This window comes from Engystomops pustulosus, chromosome 7 (assembly GCF_040894005.1).
Source record: "Engystomops pustulosus chromosome 7, aEngPut4.maternal, whole genome shotgun sequence".
Lineage (NCBI taxonomy): Eukaryota > Metazoa > Chordata > Amphibia > Anura > Leptodactylidae > Engystomops > Engystomops pustulosus.
In genome coordinates, this window is record NC_092417.1 from 140,391,753 (window position 1) to 140,406,606 (window position 14,854).

At 46.4% G+C, this 14,854-nt stretch overlaps 16 non-coding genes across 16 annotated transcripts; 8 read left to right on the forward strand and 8 right to left on the reverse strand.

The window, feature by feature from the left end:
• The first annotated feature begins 689 nt into the window (after positions 1–689).
• TRNAT-AGU (transfer RNA threonine (anticodon AGU)) lies at positions 690–763 on the forward strand. Its single transcript has one exon. It is a non-coding gene; the product is annotated as a tRNA-Thr (tRNA).
• Positions 764–1,156: 393 nt separating this feature from the next.
• TRNAS-GCU (transfer RNA serine (anticodon GCU)) lies at positions 1,157–1,238 on the reverse strand. Its single transcript has one exon. It is a non-coding gene; the product is annotated as a tRNA-Ser (tRNA).
• Positions 1,239–1,922: 684 nt separating this feature from the next.
• On the forward strand, positions 1,923–1,996 carry TRNAT-AGU (transfer RNA threonine (anticodon AGU)). Its single transcript has one exon. It is a non-coding gene; the product is annotated as a tRNA-Thr (tRNA).
• Positions 1,997–2,389: 393 nt separating this feature from the next.
• TRNAS-GCU (transfer RNA serine (anticodon GCU)) lies at positions 2,390–2,471 on the reverse strand. The gene has a single exon. It is a non-coding gene; the product is annotated as a tRNA-Ser (tRNA).
• A 684-nt stretch (positions 2,472–3,155) lies between these two features.
• TRNAT-AGU (transfer RNA threonine (anticodon AGU)) lies at positions 3,156–3,229 on the forward strand. Its single transcript has one exon. It is a non-coding gene; the product is annotated as a tRNA-Thr (tRNA).
• Positions 3,230–3,622: 393 nt separating this feature from the next.
• On the reverse strand, positions 3,623–3,704 carry TRNAS-GCU (transfer RNA serine (anticodon GCU)). The gene has a single exon. It is a non-coding gene; the product is annotated as a tRNA-Ser (tRNA).
• A 684-nt stretch (positions 3,705–4,388) lies between these two features.
• Positions 4,389–4,462, forward strand: TRNAT-AGU (transfer RNA threonine (anticodon AGU)). Its single transcript has one exon. It is a non-coding gene; the product is annotated as a tRNA-Thr (tRNA).
• A 1,159-nt stretch (positions 4,463–5,621) lies between these two features.
• TRNAT-AGU (transfer RNA threonine (anticodon AGU)) lies at positions 5,622–5,695 on the forward strand. The gene has a single exon. It is a non-coding gene; the product is annotated as a tRNA-Thr (tRNA).
• A 393-nt stretch (positions 5,696–6,088) lies between these two features.
• On the reverse strand, positions 6,089–6,170 carry TRNAS-GCU (transfer RNA serine (anticodon GCU)). The gene has a single exon. It is a non-coding gene; the product is annotated as a tRNA-Ser (tRNA).
• A 1,155-nt stretch (positions 6,171–7,325) lies between these two features.
• Positions 7,326–7,407, reverse strand: TRNAS-GCU (transfer RNA serine (anticodon GCU)). Its single transcript has one exon. It is a non-coding gene; the product is annotated as a tRNA-Ser (tRNA).
• Positions 7,408–8,091: 684 nt separating this feature from the next.
• Positions 8,092–8,165, forward strand: TRNAT-AGU (transfer RNA threonine (anticodon AGU)). Its single transcript has one exon. It is a non-coding gene; the product is annotated as a tRNA-Thr (tRNA).
• Positions 8,166–8,558: 393 nt separating this feature from the next.
• On the reverse strand, positions 8,559–8,640 carry TRNAS-GCU (transfer RNA serine (anticodon GCU)). The gene has a single exon. It is a non-coding gene; the product is annotated as a tRNA-Ser (tRNA).
• Positions 8,641–9,324: 684 nt separating this feature from the next.
• Positions 9,325–9,398, forward strand: TRNAT-AGU (transfer RNA threonine (anticodon AGU)). Its single transcript has one exon. It is a non-coding gene; the product is annotated as a tRNA-Thr (tRNA).
• A 1,163-nt stretch (positions 9,399–10,561) lies between these two features.
• Positions 10,562–10,635, forward strand: TRNAT-AGU (transfer RNA threonine (anticodon AGU)). Its single transcript has one exon. It is a non-coding gene; the product is annotated as a tRNA-Thr (tRNA).
• Positions 10,636–12,252: 1,617 nt separating this feature from the next.
• Positions 12,253–12,334, reverse strand: TRNAS-GCU (transfer RNA serine (anticodon GCU)). The gene has a single exon. It is a non-coding gene; the product is annotated as a tRNA-Ser (tRNA).
• Positions 12,335–13,485: 1,151 nt separating this feature from the next.
• On the reverse strand, positions 13,486–13,567 carry TRNAS-GCU (transfer RNA serine (anticodon GCU)). Its single transcript has one exon. It is a non-coding gene; the product is annotated as a tRNA-Ser (tRNA).
• Positions 13,568–14,854: the final 1,287 nt, after the last annotated feature.

The window sequence follows — 14,854 nt, forward strand, 5'->3', positions numbered from 1 at the left end:
TCGTCCTGGTGAGCGCCGTGGTTCCCTTTGACAAACTCCCAAACAAAGTGTGCCTAGTCGGTGCCTGCAGAGTTTTGCTGATCGGTCATGGGCTGAGTGGGTCATACCTCGCCTCCTACAGTAAGTAATGCCTCAAGAAGATGCATGGAAAACCCTTGAAAGGTGGACCTATGCTAAGGGATGCCAAACCATTTCCAGACATCCCTGGCATGTCTTCCATCCATCTATTCTGCCTTATGCATGGAAAGCAGAGCAGGTAACAATTCTTGCTCTGCTAAGAAGCGGCTCAATCACCTATGGAACCGCAAACCTCTAGCTCTCCACGAAGTTCCAGCTGCTATTGTCGTCTGCAAATTTGTCGGTGTGGATGCCTTTTTCAAAAAGTTTTTGCTTTTCTAATTGTCATGACTGAAAGCTTCATCCTTTTACAAGTTGCTGCCAAGTATGGAACAGAATTCCAGTACCGTGTGGGCCCTTAAAGAAAGCAGTGGAAAACGACTGCGGATAAAGGGACACACCTCAGTTGTCTACCTAGTATCTGCTCACCTTCCTTTTTCCAGCCCTGAAAAGAAAAACCATGAAGGTTTGAGCCACCCCATCAGGTCATGAAAGGTTGCAGGAATTGGAAACATCCGATAGCAGTGGCGTTTTTTTTCAGCTGCACAGCTGTGCCAGCTTTGCCTTCACAAGGCGCTGTGGCTTAGTTGGTTAAAGCGCCTGTCTAGTAAACAGGAGATCCTGAGTTCGAATCTCAGCAGTGCCTTTCTTTCTTCTCTTTTGAGCTTCTGAAGCAAACCAAAAAAAAGTTATTCGCTCACGTCTGACATCTTACTTGTCTTTCACACAGTCCTAAGGTAGACCAGTCAGGGGATCTAGAATCAGTACCAGCTAAAGGCTGCAAAGGACAAAGAGGCCTTCATCTTCATGAGAAGGCCGAGGATGCCATCAAGCATGAAAAATAAAAAGAGTGGACTTAACCCGTTGATATGCCACGTAACTTGTATGCCACCCAACAAATATGCGTCTTTCCTAGCTTTAATAAGAGCCGTCTTGAGAGGTCACAGTTAAAGTCCACCATGGAGGGGACAATCACTGCTTGTCCAGTAAAAAGAGGATTAGCAAACAAAGATTTCAGCTTGGACGAAGCAGAAGAAATCGACGAGGATGGGATTCGAACCCATGCATGCAGAGCACAATGGATTAGCAGTCCATCGCCTTAACCACTCGGCCACCTCGTCCTGGTGAGCGCCGTGGTTCCCTTTGACAAACTCACAAACAAAGTGTGCCTAGTCGGTGCCTGCAGAGTTTTGCTGATCGGTCATGGGCTGAGTGGGTCATACCTCGCCTCCTACAGTAAGTAATGCCTCAAGAAGATGCATGGAAAACCCTTGAAAGGTGGACCTATGCTAAGGGATGCCAAACCATTTCCAGACATCCCTGGCATGTCTTCCATCCATCTATTCTGCCTTATGCATGGAAAGCAGAGCAGGTAACAATTCTTGCTCTGCTAAGAAGCGGCTCAATCACCTATGGAACCGCAAACCTCTAGCTCTCCACGAAGTTCTAGCTGCTATTGTCGTCTGCAAATTTGTCGGTGTGGATGCCTTTTTCAAAAAGTTTTTGCTTTTCTAATTGTCATGACTGAAAGCTTCATCCTTTTACAAGTTGCTGCCAAGTATGGAACAGAACTCCAGTACCGTGTGGGCCCTTAAAGAAAGCAGTGGAAAACGACTGCGGATAAAGGGACACACCTCAGTTGTCTACCTAGTATCTGCTCACCTTCCTTTTTCCAGCCCTGAAAAGAAAAACCATGAAGGTTTGAGCCACCCCATCAGGTCATGAAAGGTTGCAGGAATTGGAAACATCCGATAGCAGTGGCGTTTTTTTTAAGATGCACAGCTGTGCCAGCTTTGCCATCACAAGGCGCTGTGGCTTAGTTGGTTAAAGCGCCTGTCTAGTAAACAGGAGATCCTGAGTTCGAATCTCAGCAGTGCCTTTCTTTCTTCTCTTTTGAGCTTCTGAAGCAAACCAAAAAAAAGTTATTCGCTCACGTCTGACATCTTACTTGTCTTTCATACAGTCCTAAGGTAGACCAGTCAGGGGATCTAGAATCAGTACCAGCTAAAGGCTGCAAAGGACAAAGAGGCCTTCATCTTCATGAGAAGGCCGAGGATGCCATCAAGCATGAAAAATAAAAAGAGTGGACTTAACCCGTTGATATGCCACGTAACTTGTATGCCACCCAACAAATATGCGTCTTTCCTAGCTTTAATAAGAGCCGTCTTGAGAGGTCACAGTTAAAGTCCACCATGGAGGGGACAATCACTGCTTGTCCAGTAAAAAGAGGATTAGCAAACAAAGATTTCAGCTTGGACGAAGCAGAAGAAATCGACGAGGATGGGATTCGAACCCATGCATGCAGAGCACAATGGATTAGCAGTCCATCGCCTTAACCACTCGGCCACCTCGTCCTGGTGAGCGCTGTGGTTCCCTTTGACAAACTCACAAACAAAGTGTGCCTAGTCGGTGCCTGCAGAGTTTTGCTGATCGGTCATGGGCTGAGTGGGTCATACCTCGCCTCCTACAGTAAGTAATGCCTCAAGAAGATGCATGGAAAACCCTTGAAAGGTGGACCTATGCTAAGGGATGCCAAACCATTTCCAGACATCCCTGGCATGTCTTCCATCCATCTATTCTGCCTTATGCATGGAAAGCAGAGCAGGTAACAATTCTTGCTCTGCTAAGAAGCGGCTCAATCACCTATGGAACCGCAAACCTCTAGCTCTCCACGAAGTTCCAGCTGCTATTGTCGTCTGCAAATTTGTCGGTGTGGATGCCTTTTTCAAAAAGTTTTTGCTTTTCTAATTGTCATGACTGAAAGCTTCATCCTTTTACAAGTTGCTGCCAAGTATGGAACAGAACTCCAGTACCGTGTGGGCCCTTAAAGAAAGCAGTGGAAAACGACTGCGGATAAAGGGACACACCTCAGTTGTCTACCTAGTATCTGCTCACCTTCCTTTTTCCAGCCCTGAAAAGAAAAACCATGAAGGTTTGAGCCACCCCATCAGGTCATGAAAGGTTGCAGGAATTGGAAACATCCGATAGCAGTGGCGTTTTTTTTCAGCTGCACAGCTGTGCCAGCTTTGCCATCACAAGGCGCTGTGGCTTAGTTGGTTAAAGCGCCTGTCTAGTAAACAGGAGATCCTGAGTTCGAATCTCAGCAGTGCCTTTCTTTCTTCTCTTTTGAGCTTCTGAAGCAAACCAAAAAAAAGTTATTCGCTCACGTCTGACATCTTACTTGTCTTTCACACAGTCCTAAGGTAGACCAGTCAGGGGATCTAGAATCAGTACCAGCTAAAGGCTGCAAAGGACAAAGAGGCCTTCATCTTCATGAGAAGGCCGAGGATGCCATCAAGCATGAAAAATAAAAAGAGTGGACTTAACCCGTTGATATGCCACGTAACTTGTATGCCACCCAACAAATATGCGTCTTTCCTAGCTTTAATAAGAGCCGTCTTGAGAGGTCACAGTTAAAGTCCACCATGGAGGGGACAATCACTGCTTGTCCAGTAAAAAGAGGATTAGCAAACAAAGATTTCAGCTTGGACGAAGCAGAAGAAATCGACGAGGATGGGATTCGAACCCATGCATGCAGAGCACAATGGATTAGCAGTCCATCGCCTTAACCACTCGGCCACCTCGTCCTGGTGAGCGCCGTGGTTCCCTTTGACAAACTCCCAAACAAAGTGTGCCTAGTCGGTGCCTGCAGAGTTTTGCTGATCGGTCATGGGCTGAGTGGGTCATACCTCGCCTCCTACAGTAAGTAATGCCTCAAGAAGATGCATGGAAAACCCTTGAAAGGTGGACCTATGCTAAGGGATGCCAAACCATTTCCAGACATCCCTGGCATGTCTTCCATCCATCTATTCTGCCTTATGCATGGAAAGCAGAGCAGGTAACAATTCTTGCTCTGCTAAGAAGCGGCTCAATCACCTATGGAACCACAAACCTCTAGCTCTCCACGAAGTTCCAGCTGCTATTGTCGTCTGCAAATTTGTCGGTGTGGATGCCTTTTTCAAAAAGTTTTTGCTTTTCTAATTGTCATGACTGAAAGCTTCATCCTTTTACAAGTTGCTGCCAAGTATGGAACAGAACTCCAGTACCGTGTAGGCCCTTAAAGAAAGCAGTGGAAAACGACTGCGGATAAAGGGACACACCTCAGTTGTCTACCTAGTATCTGCTCACCTTCCTTTTTCCAGCCCTGAAAAGAAAAACCATGAAGGTATGAGCCACCCCATCAGGTCATGAAAGGTTGCAGGAATTGGAAACATCCGATAGCAGTGGCGTTTTTTTTAAGCTGCACAGCTGTGCCAGCTTTGCCCTCACAAGGCGCTGTGGCTTAGTTGGTTAAAGCGCCTGTCTAGTAAACAGGAGATCCTGAGTTCGAATCTCAGCAGTGCCTTTCTTTCTTCTCTTTTGAGCTTCTGAAGCAAACCAAAAAAAAGTTATTCGCTCACGTCTGACATCTTACTTGTCTTTCACACAGTCCTAAGGTAGACCAGTCAGGGGATCTAGAATCAGTACCAGCTAAAGGCTGCAAAGGACAAAGAGGCCTTCATCTTCATGAGAAGGCCGAGGATGCCATCAAGCATGAAAAATAAAAAGAGTGGACTTAACCCGTTGATATGCCACGTAACTTGTATGCCACACAACAAATATGCGTCTTTCCTAGCTTTAATAAGAGCCGTCTTGAGAGGTCACAGTTAAAGTCAACCATGGAGGGGACAATCACTGCTTGTCCAGTAAAAAGAGGATTAGCAAACAAAGATTTCAGCTTGGACGAAGCAGAAGAAATCGACGAGGATGAGATTCGAACCCATGCATGCAGAGCACAATGGATTAGCAGTCCATCGCCTTAACCACTCGGCCACCTCGCCCTGGTGAGCGCCGTGGTTCCCTTTGACAAACTCCCAAACAAAGTGTGCCTAGTCGGTGCCTGCAGAGTTTTGCTGATCGGTCATGGGCTGAGTGGGTCATACCTCGCCTCCTACAGTAAGTAATGCCTCAAGAAGATGCATGGAAAACCCTTGAAAGGTGGACCTATGCTAAGGGATGCCAAACCATTTCCAGACATCCCTGGCATGTCTTCCATCCATCTATTCTGCCTTATGCATGGAAAGCAGAGCAGGTAACAATTCTTGCTCTGCTAAGAAGCAGCTCAATCACCTATGGAACCGCAAACCTCTAGCTCTCCACGAAGTTCCAGCTGCTATTGTCGTCTGCAAATTTGTCGGTGTGGATGCCTTTTTCAAAAAGTTTTTGCTTTTCTAATTGTCATGACTGAAAGCTTCATCCTTTTACAAGTTGCTGCCAAGTATGGAACAGAACTCCAGTACCGTGTAGGCCCTTAAAGAAAGCAGTGGAAAACGACTGCGGATAAAGGGACACACCTCAGTTGTCTACCTAGTATCTGCTCACCTTCCTTTTTCCAGCCCTGAAAAGAAAAACCATGAAGGTTTGAGCCACCCCATCAGGTCATGAAAGGTTGCAGGAATTGGAAACATCCGATAGCAGTGGCGTTTTTTTTAAGCTGCACAGCTGTGCCAGCTCTGCCATCACAAGGCGCTGTGGCTTAGTTGGTTAAAGTGCCTGTCTAGTAAACAGGAGATCCTGAGTTCGAATCTCAGCAGTGCCTTTCTTTCTTCTCTTTTGAGCTTCTGAAGCAAACCAAAAAAAAGTTATTCGCTCACGTCTGACATCTTACTTGTCTTTCACACAGTCCTAAGGTAGACCAGTCAGGGGATCTAGAATCAGTACCAGCTAAAGGCTTCAAAGGACAAAGAGGCCTTCATCTTCATGAGAAGGCCGAGGATGCCATCAAGCATGAAAAATAAAAAGAGTGGACTTAACCCGTTGATATGCCACGTAACTTGTATGCCACACAACAAATATGCATCTTTCCTAGCTTTAATAAGAGCCGTCTTGAGAGGTCACAGTTAAAGTCCACCATGGAGGGGACAATCACTGCTTGTCCAGTAAAAAGAGGATTAGCAAACAAAGATTTCAGCTTGGACGAAGCAGAAGAAATCGACGAGGATGGGATTCGAACCCATGCATGCAGAGCACAATGGATTAGCAGTCCATCGCCTTAACCACTCGGCCACCTCGCCCTGGTGAGCGCCGTGGTTCCCTTTGACAAACTCCCAAACAAAGTGTGCCTAGTCGGTGCCTGCAGAGTTTTGCTGATCGGTCATGGGCTGAGTGGGTCATACCTCGCCTCCTACAGTAAGTAATACCTCAAGAAGATGCATGGAAAACCCTTGAAAGGTGGACCTATGCTAAGGGATGCCAAACCATTTCCAGACATCCCTGGCATGTCTTCCTTCCATCCATCTATTCTGCCTTATGCATGGAAAGCAGAGCAGGTAACAATTCTTGCTCTGCTAAGAAGCGGCTCAATCACCTATGGAACCGCAAACCTCTAGCTCTCCACGAAGTTCCAGCTGCTATTGTCGTCTGCAAATTTGTCGGTGTGGATGCCTTTTTCAAAAAGTTTTTGCTTTTCTAATTGTCATGACTGAAAGCTTCATCCTTTTACAAGTTGCTGCCAAGTATGGAACAGAACTCCAGTACCGTGTGGGCCCTTAAAGAAAGCAGTGGAAAACGACTGCGGATAAAGGGACACACCTCAGTTGTCTACCTAGTATCTGCTCACCTTCATTTTTCCAGCCCTGAAAAGAAAAACCATGAAGGTTTGAGCCACCCCATCAGGTCATGAAAGGTTGCAGGAATTGGAAACATCCGATAGCAGTGGCGTTTTTTTTAAGCTGCACAGCTGTGCCAGCTTTGCCATCACAAGGTGCTGTGGCTTAGTTGGTTAAAGCGCCTGTCTAGTAAACAGGAGCTCCTGAGTTCGAATCTCAGCAGTGCCTTTCTTTCTTCTCTTTTGAGCTTCTGAAGCAAACCAAAAAAAAGTTATTCGCTCACGTCTGACATCTTACTTGTCTTTCACACAATCCTAAGGTAGACCAGTCAGGGGATCTAGAATCAGTACCAGCTAAAGGCTGCAAAGGACAAAGAGGCCTTCATCTTCATGAGAAGGCCGAGGATGCCATCAAGCATGAAAAATAAAAAGAGTGGACTTAACCCGTTGATATGCCACGTAACTTGTATGCCACACAACAAATATGCATCTTTCCTAGCTTTAATAAGAGCCGTCTTGAGAGGTCACAGTTAAAGTCCACCATGGAGGGGACAATCACTGCTTGTCCAGTAAAAAGAGGATTAGCAAACAAAGATTTCAGCTTGGACGAAGCAGAAGAAATTGACGAGGATGGGATTCGAACCCATGCATGCAGAGCACAATGGATTAGCAGTCCATCGCCTTAACCACTCGGCCACCTCGCCCTGGTGAGCGCCGTGGTTCCCTTTGACAAACTCCCAAACAAAGTGTGCCTAGTCGGTGCCTGCAGAGTTTTGCTGATCGGTCATGGGCTGAGTGGGTCATACCTCGCCTCCTACAGTAAGTAATGCCTCAAGAAGATGCATGGAAAACCCTTGAAAGGTGGACCTATGCTAAGGGATGCCAAACCATTTCCAGACATCCCTGGCATGTCTTCCATCCATCTATTCTGCCTTATGCATGGAAAGCAGAGCAGGTAACAATTCTTGCTCTGCTAAGAAGCGGCTCAATCACCTATGGAACCGCAAACCTCTAGCTCTCCACGAAGTTCCAGCTGCTATTGTCGTCTGCAAATTTGTCGGTGTGGATGCCTTTTTCAAAAAGTTTTTGCTTTTCTAATTGTCATGACTGAAAGCTTCATCCTTTTACAAGTTGCTGCCAAGTATGGAACAGAACTCCAGTACCGTGTGGGCCCTTAAAGAAAGCAGTGGAAAACGACTGCGGATAAAGGGACACACCTCAGTTGTCTACCTAGTATCTGCTCACCTTCCTTTTTCCAGCCCTGAAAAGAAAAACCATGAAGGTTTGAGCCACCCCATCAGGTCATGAAAGGTTGCATGAATTGGAAACATCCGATAGCAGTGGCGTTTTTTTTAAGCTGCACAGCTGTGCCAGCTTTGCCATCACAAGGCGCTGTGGCTTAGTTGGTTAAAGTGCCTGTCTAGTAAACAGGAGATCCTGAGTTCGAATCTCAGCAGTGCCTTTCTTTCTTCTCTTTTGAGCTTCTGAAGCAAACCAAAAAAAAGTTATTCGCTCACGTCTGACATCTTACTTGTCTTTCACACAGTCCTAAGGTAGACCAGTCAGGGGATCTAGAATCAGTACCAGCTAAAGGCTGCAAAGGACAAAGAGGCCTTCATCTTCATGAGAAGGCCGAGGATGCCATCAAGCATGAAAAATAAAAAGAGTGGACTTAACCCGTTGATATGCCACGTAACTTGTATGCCACACAACAAATATGCGTCTTTCCTAGCTTTAATAAGAGCCGTCTTGAGAGGTCACAGTTAAAGTCCACCATGGAGGGGACAATCACTGCTTGTCCAGTAAAAAGAGGATTAGCAAACAAAGATTTCAGCTTGGACGAAGCAGAAGAAATCGACGAGGATGGGATTCGAACCCATGCATGCAGAGCACAATGGATTAGCAGTCCATCGCCTTAACCACTCGGCCACCTCGTCCTGGTGAGCGCCGTGGTTCCCTTTGACAAACTCCCAAACAAAGTGTGCCTAGTCGGTGCCTGCAGAGTTTTGCTGATCGGTCATGGGCTGAGTGGGTCATACCTCGCCTCCTACAGTAAGTAATGCCTCAAGAAGATGCATGGAAAACCCTTGAAAGGTGGACCTATGCTAAGGGATGCCAAACCATTTCCAGACATCCCTGGCATGTCTTCCATCCATCTATTCTGCCTTATGCATGGAAAGCAGAGCAGGTAACAATTCTTGCTCTGCTAAGAAGCGGCTCAATCACCTATGGAACCGCAAACCTCTAGCTCTCCACGAAGTTCCAGCTGCTATTGTCGTCTGCAAATTTGTCGGTGTGGATGCCTTTTTCAAAAAGTTTTTGCTTTTCTAATTGTCATGACTGAAAGCTTCATCCTTTTACAAGTTGCTGCCAAGTATGGAACAGAACTCCAGTACCGTGTGGGCCCTTAAAGAAAGCAGTGGAAAACGACTGCGGATAAAGGGACACACCTCAGTTGTCTACCTAGTATCTGCTCACCTTCCTTTTTCCAGCCCTGAAAAGAAAAACCATGAAGGTTTGAGCCACCCCATCAGGTCATGAAAGGTTGCAGGAATTGGAAACATCCAATAGCAGTGGCGTTTTTTTTAAGCTGCACAGCTGTGCCAGCTTTGCCCTCACAAGGCGCTGTGGCTTAGTTGGTTAAAGCGCCTGTCTAGTAAACAGGAGATCCTGAGTTCAAATCTCAGCAGTGCCTTTCTTTCTTCTCTTTTGAGCTTCTGAAGCAAACCAAAAAAAAGTTATTCGCTCACGTCTGACATCTTACTTGTCTTTCACACAGTCCTAAGGTAGACCAGTCAGGGGATCTAGAATCAGTACCAGCTAAAGGCTGCAAAGGACAAAGAGGCCTTCATCTTCATGAGAAGGCCGAGGATGCCATCAAGCATGAAAAATAAAAAGAGTGGACTTAACCCGTGGATATGCCACATAACTTGTATGCCACACAACAAATATGCGTCTTTCCTAGCTTTAATAAGAGCCGTCTTGAGAGGTCACAGTTAAAGTCCACCATGGAGGGGACAATCACTGCTTGTCCAGTAAAAAGAGGATTAGCAAACAAAGATTTCAGCTTGGACGAAGCAGAAGAAATCGACGAGGATGGGATTCGAACCCATGCATGCAGAGCACAATGGATTAGCAGTCCATCGCCTTAACCACACTGCCACCTCGCCCTGGTGAGCGCCGTGGTTCCCTTTGACAAACTCCCAAACAAAGTGTGCCTAGTCGGTGCCTGCAGAGTTTTGCTGATCGGTCATGGGCTGAGTGGGTCATACCTCGCCTCCTACAGTAAGTAATGCCTCAAGAAGATGCATGGAAAACCCTTGAAAGGTGGACCTATGCTAAGGGATGCCAAACCATTTCCAGACATCCCTGGCATGTCTTCCTTCCATCCATCTATTCTGCCTTATGCATGGAAAGCAGAGCAGGTAACAATTCTTGCTCTGCTAAGAAGCGGCTCAATCACCTATGGAACCGCAAACCTCTAGCTCTCCACGAAGTTCCAGCTGCTATTGTCGTCTGCAAATTTGTCGGTGTGGATGCCTTTTTCAAAAAGTTTTTGCTTTTCTAATTGTCATGACTGAAAGCTTCATCCTTTTACAAGTTGCTGCCAAGTATGGAACAGAACTCCAGTACCGTGTGGGCCCTTAAAGAAAGCAGTGGAAAACGACTGCGGATAAAGGGACACACCTCAGTTGTCTACCTAGTATCTGCTCACCTTCCTTTTTCCAGCCCTGAAAAGAAAAACCATGAAGGTTTGAGCCACCCCATCAGGTCATGAAAGGTTGCAGGAATTGGAAACATCCGATAGCAGTGGCGTTTTTTTTCAGCTGCACAGCTGTGCCAGCTTTGCCCTCACAAGGCGCTGTGGCTTAGTTGGTTAAAGCGCCTGTCTAGTAAACAGGAGATCCTGAGTTCGAATCTCAGCAGTGCCTTTCTTTCTTCTCTTTTGAGCTTCTGAAGCAAACCAAAAAAAAGTTATTCGCTCACGTCTGACATCTTACTTGTCTTTCACACAGTCCTAAGGTAGACCAGTCAGGGGATCTAGAATCAGTACCAGCTAAAGGCTGCAAAGGACAAAGAGGCCTTCATCTTCATGAGAAGGCCGAGGATGCCATCAAGCATGAAAAATAAAAAGAGTGGACTTAACCCGTTGATATGCCACGTAACTTGTATGCCACCCAACAAATATGCGTCTTTCCTAGCTTTAATAAGAGCCGTCTTGAGAGGTCACAGTTAAAGTCCACCATGGAGGGGACAATCACTGCTTGTCCAGTAAAAAGAGGATTAGCAAACAAAGATTTCAGCTTGGACGAAGCAGAAGAAATCGACGAGGATGGGATTCGAACCCATGCATGCAGAGCACAATGGATTAGCAGTCCATTGCCTTAACCACTCGGCCACCTCGTCCTGGTGAGCGCCGTGGTTCCCTTTGACAAACTCCCAAACAAAGTGTGCCTAGTCGGTGCCTGCAGAGTTTTGCTGATCGGTCATGGGCTGAGTGGGTCATACCTCGCCTCCTACAGTAAGTAATGCCTCAAGAAGATGCATGGAAAACCCTTGAAAGGTGGACCTATGCTAAGGGATGCCAAACCATTTCCAGACATCCCTGGCATGTCTTCCATCCATCTATTCTGCCTTATGCATGGAAAGCAGAGCAGGTAACAATTCTTGCTCTGCTAAGAAGCGGCTCAATCACCTATGGAACCGCAAACCTCTAGCTCTCCACGAAGTTCCAGCTGCTATTGTCGTCTGCAAATTTGTCGGTGTGGATGCCTTTTTCAAAAAGTTTTTGCTTTTCTAATTGTCATGACTGAAAGCTTCATCCTTTTACAAGTTGCTGCCAAGTATGGAACAGAACTCCAGTACCGTGTGGGCCCTTAAAGAAAGCAGTGGAAAACGACTGCGGATAAAGGGACACACCTCAGTTGTCTACCTAGTATCTGCTCACCTTCCTTTTTCCAGCCCTGAAAAGAAAAACCATGAAGGTTTGAGCCACCCCATCAGGTCATGAAAGGTTGCAGGAATTGGAAACATCCGATAGCAGTGGCGTTTTTTTTCAGCTGCACAGCTGTGCCAGCTTTGCCATCACAAGGCGCTGTGGCTTAGTTGGTTAAAGCGCCTGTCTAGTAAACAGGAGATCCTGAGTTTGAATCTCAGCAGTGCCTCTCTTTTGAGCTTCTGAAGCAAACCAAAAAAAAGTTATTCGCTCACGTCTGACATCTTACTTGTCTTTCACACAGTCCTAAGGTAGACCAGTCAGGGGATCTAGAATCAGTACCAGCTAAAGGCTGCAAAGGACACAGAGGCCTTCATCTTCATGAGAAGGCCGAGGATGCCATCAAGCATGAAAAATAAAAAGAGTGGACTTAACCCGTTGATATGCCACGTAACTTGGATGCCACACAACAAATATGCGTCTTTCCTAGCTTTAATAAGAGCCGTCTTGAGAGGTCACAGTTAAAGTCCACCATGGAGGGGACAATCACTGCTTGTCCAGTAAAAAGAGGATTAGCAAACAAAGATTTCAGCTTGGACGAAGCAGAAGAAATCGACGAGGATGGGATTCGAACCCATGCATGCAGAGCACAATGGATTAGCAGTCCATCGCCTTAACCACTCGGCCACCTCGTCCTGGTGAGCGCCGTGGTTCCCTTTGACAAACTCCCAAACAAAGTGTGCCTAGTCGGTGCCTGCAGAGTTTTGCTGATCGGTCATGGGCTGAGTGGGTCATACCTCGCCTCCTACAGTAAGTAATGCCTCAAGAAGATGCATGGAAAACCCTTGAAAGGTGGACGTATGCTAAGGGATGCCAAACCATTTCCAGACATCCCTGGCATGTCTTCCATCCATCTATTCTGCCTTATGCATGGAAAGCAGAGCAGGTAACAATTCTTGCTCTGCTAAGAAGCGGCTCAATCACCTATGGAACCGCAAACCTCTAGCTCTCCACGAAGTTCCAGCTGCTATTGTCGTCTGCAAATTTGTCGGTGTGGATGCCTTTTTCAAAAAGTTTTTGCTTTTCTAATTGTCATGACTGAAAGCTTCATCCTTTTACAAGTTGCTGCCAAGTATGGAACAGAACTCCAGTACCGTGTGGGCCCTTAAAGAAAGCAGTGGAAAACGACTGCGGATAAAGGGACACACCTCAGTTGTCTACCTAGTATCTGCTCACCTTCCTTTTTCCAGCCCTGAAAAGAAAAACCATGAAGGTTTGAGCCACCCCATCAGGTCATGAAAGGTTGCAGGAATTGGAAACATCTGATAGCAGTGGCGTTTTTTTTCAGCTGCACAGCTGTGCCAGCTTTGCCATCACAAGGCGCTGTGGCTTAGTTGGTTAAAGCGCCTGTCTAGTAAACAGGAGATCCTGAGTTCGAATCTTAGCAGTGCCTTTCTTTCTTCTCTTTTGAGCTTCTGAAGCAAACCAAAAAAAAGTTATTCGCTCACGTCTGACATCTTACTTGTCTTTCACACAGTCCTAAGGTAGACCAGTCAGGGGATCTAGAATCAGTACCAGCTAAAGGCTGCAAAGGACAAAGAGGCCTTCATCTTCATGAGAAGGCCGAGGATGCCATCAAGCATGAAAAATAAAAAGAGTGGACTTAACCCGTTGATATGCCACGTAACTTGTATGCCACCCAACAAATATGCGTCTTTCCTAGCTTTAATAAGAGCCGTCTTGAGAGGTCACAGTTAAAGTCCACCATGGAGGGGACAATCACTGCTTGTCCAGTAAAAAGAGGATTAGCAAACAAAGATTTCAGCTTGGACGAAGCAGAAGAAATCGACGAGGATGGGATTCGAACCCATGCATGCAGAGCACAATGGATTAGCAGTCCATCGCCTTAACCACTCGGCCACCTCGCCCTGGTGAGCGCCATGGTTCCCTTTGACAAACTCCCAAACAAAGTGTGCCTAGTCGGTGCCTGCAGAGTTTTGCTGATCGGTCATGGGCTGAGTGGGTCATACCTCGCCTCCTACAGTAAGTAATGCCTCAAGAAGATGCATGGAAAACCCTTGAAAGGTGGACCTATGCTAAGGGATGCCAAACCATTTCCAGACATCCCTGGCATGTCTTCCATCCATCTATTCTGCCTTATGCATGGAAAGCAGAGCAGGTAACAATTCTTGCTCTGCTAAGAAGCGGCTCAATCACCTATGGAACCGCAAACCTCTAGCTCTCCACGAAGTTCCAGCTGCTATTGTCGTCTGCAAATTTGTCGGTGTGGATGCCTTTTTCAAAAAGTTTTTGCTTTTCTAATTGTCATGACTGAAAGCTTCATCCTTTTACAAGTTGCTGCCAAGTATGGAACAGAACTCCAGTACCGTGTGGGCCCTTAAAGAAAGCAGTGGAAAACGACTGCGGATAAAGGGACACACCTCAGTTGTCTACCTAGTATCTGCTCACCTTCCTTTTTCCAGCCCTGAAAAGAAAAACCATGAAGGTTTGAGCCACCCCATCAGGTCATGAAAGGTTGCAGGAATTGGAAACATCTGATAGCAGTGGCGTTTTTTTTCAGCTGCACAGCTGTGCCAGCTTTGCCATCACAAGGCGCTGTGGCTTAGTTGGTTAAAGCGCCTGTCTAGTAAACAGGAGATCCTGAGTTCGAATCTTAGCAGTGCCTTTCTTTCTTCTCTTTTGAGCTTCTGAAGCAAACCAAAAAAAAGTTATTCGCTCACGTCTGACATCTTACTTGTCTTTCACACAGTCCTAAGGTAGACCAGTCAGGGGATCTAGAATCAGTACCAGCTAAAGGCTGCAAAGGACAAAGAGGCCTTCATCTTCATGAGAAGGCCGAGGATGCCATCAAGCATGAAAAATAAAAAGAGTGGACTTAACCCGTTGATATGCCACGTAACTTGTATGCCACCCAACAAATATGCGTCTTTCCTAGCTTTAATAAGAGCCGTCTTGAGAGGTCACAGTTAAAGTCCACCATGGAGGGGACAATCACTGCTTGTCCAGTAAATAGAGGATTAGCAAACAAAGATTTCAGCTTGGACGAAGCAGAAGAAATCGACGAGGATGGGATTCAAACCCATGCATGCAGAGCACAATGGATTAGCAGTCCATTGCCTTAACCACTCGGCCACCTCGCCCTGGTGAGCGCCATGGTTCCCTTTGACAAACTCCCAAACAAAGTGTGCCTAGTC